A 4,505-nucleotide genomic window follows, 5' to 3' on the forward strand; every position below is an offset into this window, starting at 1 on the left:
AGCAATCTCCAAAGGAGTGCCAGAATCAAATCAGGCAATACGAAAGGATAACTCCTATAATATAGGAAGTAAGGAAAAACTTGAGCTACTACTGGCTGGCAACTCACTTTCCGGGAAGCACGCTCCAAACGGATGGGAATACCCTGGTAACGGCACAAAATCAATAGTAACAACGGAGAGATTAAGATGGGCAATTGGTACATTCCAGCCCTACAAATCTCCTGGTCCAGATGGCATTCAGCCAATCCTGCTTCAACGAGCGCTAAGTCAGCTCGCAGTACCGATCAGGAAAATACTGATCAGCAGCCTAGCTTTAGAACACATATCTACTGCCTAGAGTATAGCAAAAGTGGTCTTCATTCCGAAAGCTGGAAAGAAATACATCACTGATCCGAAGTCGTTCAGACCCATCAGCTTGACATCGTTTTTGCTAAAAACGTTGGAAAAGGTAGTGGATTAGAAGATAGCATTAGAAGCACTCTGCTTGGGCGGGCAGATCAACTGATACTGCCCTATATCACCTGAAAAGCCGTATTGAGGATTCACTGACTCATAAGGAAGTGGCATTATGTGCCTTCTTTAGACATACAGGGTGCTTTCGACAATACCTCCCCTGAGTCATGTCAACGCATCCCTGGCAAGAAGAGGACTAGATGTGACAACCAGCAGATGGGTCAAATCACTACTGGCATCTAGGCGAGCCATGGCCACTATAGGAGGAAAGTCGTCCACAGAATCTACCACAAGGGGTTGCCCCCAAGGGGGTGTCCTCTCTCCTCTCCTTGGTATATTTTGCCAAGGCTATGCTGACGATATTGTCATTATAGCTAGAGGTAAATATGAGCAAATAGTCTGCGATATTATTCGAATGGTGCAAGGAAGTAGGCCTGAGCCTAAATCCTAGCAAAACTGTTATTGTGCCTTTCACAAATAGGTACAAGCTACAGAGAATTAAGGCAATAACCCTGTCAGAATGTCGCATAGAGGCCAGCAAGGAAGTTAAGTATCTTGGGATACTTATGGAGGTGATGCCGCTTCATATCGTCATTGAAATGAAACGGAAAGCCACCCTAATAAGAATTGATGGAGCAGGAAATGACTGTATCCTCAAAATTAAGGATGTTGAATGAAAGCCTTAAAAGGGGTATCCCTTTGCAAATGCAACCAAGGGATGAGAGGCCATCTATCATGACAAGGACATTGCTATACTGTCTGATAGTCAAGCATCCATAAAGGCGCTCAGCAAAGCTAAGATAACATCTAAGCAATTAAATGAAGCGAGGTGGCAACGACCGTTCGCTGAACGGTTGGAGGGTCTGTGTGCCGGTAGGAACCGGTAACTCGCGCATTCAATTTCTTGGCCATGTTATAGGAAATCAAAAAATTTACCCCTCACCCGAGAAAATAGAAGCTTTAACCAAGATGCCACAAAATATTTAGCAAGTAGAAAGTTTTTTGGGCTTGACGGGCTATTTCAGGACGTTTATAGAAAATTACGCAGGCATAGCTACACCTTGAACTGAGTTGACAAAGAAAAAGGTAATGTTTAGATTTGATTTTAATGAAGGAAATGAGCACTTTTATTACAGTCGACGATGGTCTATTGCATCCTGTTTATTTTATGTCAAAGAAGACCACGGTACGGTACGGTACACGGTATGACCCAGACGGGTGCACTCCAGGGGGAATGGCTGTTTTTTATATTCGAGCATTTTTGAAATTTGCTTTCGAACTTCGTCTTTATGTACCAATGGGTAACGGTAAGATTTTGTGTGAATCGGTATATTATATGTTGGTGGTATAGAGTGTTTGACGGCGTTGAAGAAAGTTAGTTGTTTGTTTTCGTTGTGGAAAAGTCTTTTTAATAACTTGCACAGTTTAAGTATGTACTGTTTTTCCTCGCTGTTGTTATAGCTCTAGAAATTTCTTTCCTTTAAAATTACGACATGGAAATATAAAGATTTATCGCAAACAAACCTTAGATTTTATGTAGTCTTCTGCAGAACACGCGATGGGACTACAGAAATTAACTCGACGTATTTTATTTTCTTCGATCTTCGTGTATCTCATTTTCTTTTCTTAAACAATTTAAATTTTAAGCAACCATCTGCAGAACACGCGATGGGACTGCACAGGCCATTCACATATTTATTCTTTCTTTATTACGTCATTTTACTCGAATCATAATAACACAAAATTCTCGTAATCGAAGTGTGCCAACGGCACGCCCAGTTGCGGGAGGGAAGAATCCGGCAGCCACACCGAGTCACTCGAATGTGGTCCAAGCCGGCCAAGCGGGACGGGCTAAAAACCCTGACACCTCCGACGGAAACGCCTAAGAGGCAGAAGGTGGAGAAGAGCAGGCCACTGACTGCTCCTTTCGATGGCCCAAGTACCTCAAGTGCTGCAAAGGCAACTGAGGTACGCAAGCACGTACTCATATGTGGCCGTAACTGGGGCCATTAAAGTTGCGGTCGTACCAGAGGGATACCCCAAAGTCGTCCTCAGGAGTGAGAGCCTCTCACAGCTCGAGGACGCACTACTGGAAGAGATAGTCCTGTTCGGTTGGTATTCTCCAATTAAGTTTGGAGAAATCCACTGCCTCAGGCTTCTTCCTAGCAGTAAATGTCAGATCACAGAATTATTCGTTTTAACATAGGGCTAAGTCTAGAATGTAGCGAAAATACGAACTGGGAAGGGTTCAATGCCTCCTTACTGCGAGGTCCAGTTACTAGGGTAACCGGGAAACTCCGTACCACTCTAGAACTGGAGACGAAGATATTAACTCGTGTTTTACTAACGCGTTCAGAGAAAGCTGATCCCTTGGCCGAGCCAGGGATAAAGGTGCTCCATGGTGGAACTACCAATTGGAGAAGTTGCGGAGAGCGACCAGGCGTCTCTTTAACAAAGCAAAAAGAGAAGGGAATTGGGATGCCTACCGGAATAAACTGACCATGTATAACCATGAGATCAGGAAAGCCAAACGAAGGAATTATAGAACCTTCTGTAAGGCAAGGTAAAAGACTTCACAGAGCAATCTCCAAAGGAGTGCCAGAATCAAATCAGGCAATACGAAAGGATAACTCCTGTAGGGCTGTTGGGGTTTGCTGGTCCTGGAAAATTCCTAGTTTGCTGAAAATAGAACACTCGAAAAAAACACTCGAAGACTTGTAGAAATAGCGCGGGCGTGTATGTTTATTGATCGTGGTTAGTTTTTACACTAAAGCTTATTCTAATGAGTTGGGTTCTCCCAAGCGCAGCGGAGACTCCTCGGAGACTCTGTGGTGAAGAGCGGGAGAGCGTAAGAGGGAGTGGAGAGCGTAAGAGGGAGCGGAGAGCGGGTGACAGTCCAAACCCCGTAACTTGAACATTCCGCCCCCCTTGCAATCACTGGGGTTGCAACATAGCCATCCTACGGCAAGCTGCAGGCACCGGACACGATCCACCCAAACACGGTCTTTTGAGCGACCGGCATTCCCTCGTCGAAGGTCTGGAATCAGGATTGGATAACCTTAGCATAAATATCCGCTCCTAAGACCATGGAGACGGTAGCAGGCCGATGGAACTCGTCATCAGCCAGCATGATGTCCCGGTACTTGGACACTACGGTGTCGCTCAATGCCCGGACAGGTGTGCGGATCCGCACCCTGGGCTCGATCTTGAGCACGACCTTCAGTTTCGTGTTCGCGTCGATCCTGGAGCGAATCGTCGTCGTGCAGACCTTCTCGTCGCCAACATTGGTCATCGGAAGCTGAAAGGCTGACGCCAACGAAGCGTCGATGCAGCTCATGGGGCTGCACGGATCGATGAGTGCTGCGGTCTCGAAGGTCTTCGTCCCGGTCTCCAACTTGACCAGCGCTGTGGGAAGGATGTTTACGCTGTGGCGTTGCAGCAGCGACGAGAGCGATGGGCCTGGCGTCGTCGATTCCGGGCGTCTTGGCGGTGAACTCCTACGCTGAGTTGGCGGATTGTGCCGGCGGGAACCTTGGGACGAGGCCGAAGCTGCTTGCCGGGTTGGCACCGGTTGGAGACGCGAGCGCGCTCGAGACCGCGACAACGAGCTAACCTGCTCATGCATGTGGAGCAGCGTGTGGTGGGATCGGTCGCACTTCTTGCAACGATCTCCGCTTTGGCAGTCTCCCGTGGAATGCTCGTGAGAGAGGCAATTGGCGCAGTATTTGTTGAAGAACCTCTCGCACTTCCGAAGAGGATGGATACCGCGGCAGACTCGGCATCGGTAGGATTGAATACCTCGGGTACGTCTACTCTCCACGGCACGAGCACTGCGTGCGTTTTGTTGACGAGGGGCCATGCTGCGCGTGGTCGAATGTCGAAAGGAGATCGAAAACGAAATGAAAAATAATAGATGATTAGTGCTAGTGAACTACAACTAAGGACGAGAAGAGCGCTTATTATTGTGGAGATTCGGAAGACTCCGTCGGCAAAAGCACCACTTTTGCCACTGGACGTTTAATAACCCCACGTGCAGTACGGATATTTACTAC

Source organism: Drosophila mauritiana, unplaced genomic scaffold (genome assembly GCF_004382145.1).
Source record: "Drosophila mauritiana strain mau12 unplaced genomic scaffold, ASM438214v1 Y_36, whole genome shotgun sequence".
In the NCBI taxonomy this organism is placed as follows: domain Eukaryota; kingdom Metazoa; phylum Arthropoda; class Insecta; order Diptera; family Drosophilidae; genus Drosophila; species Drosophila mauritiana.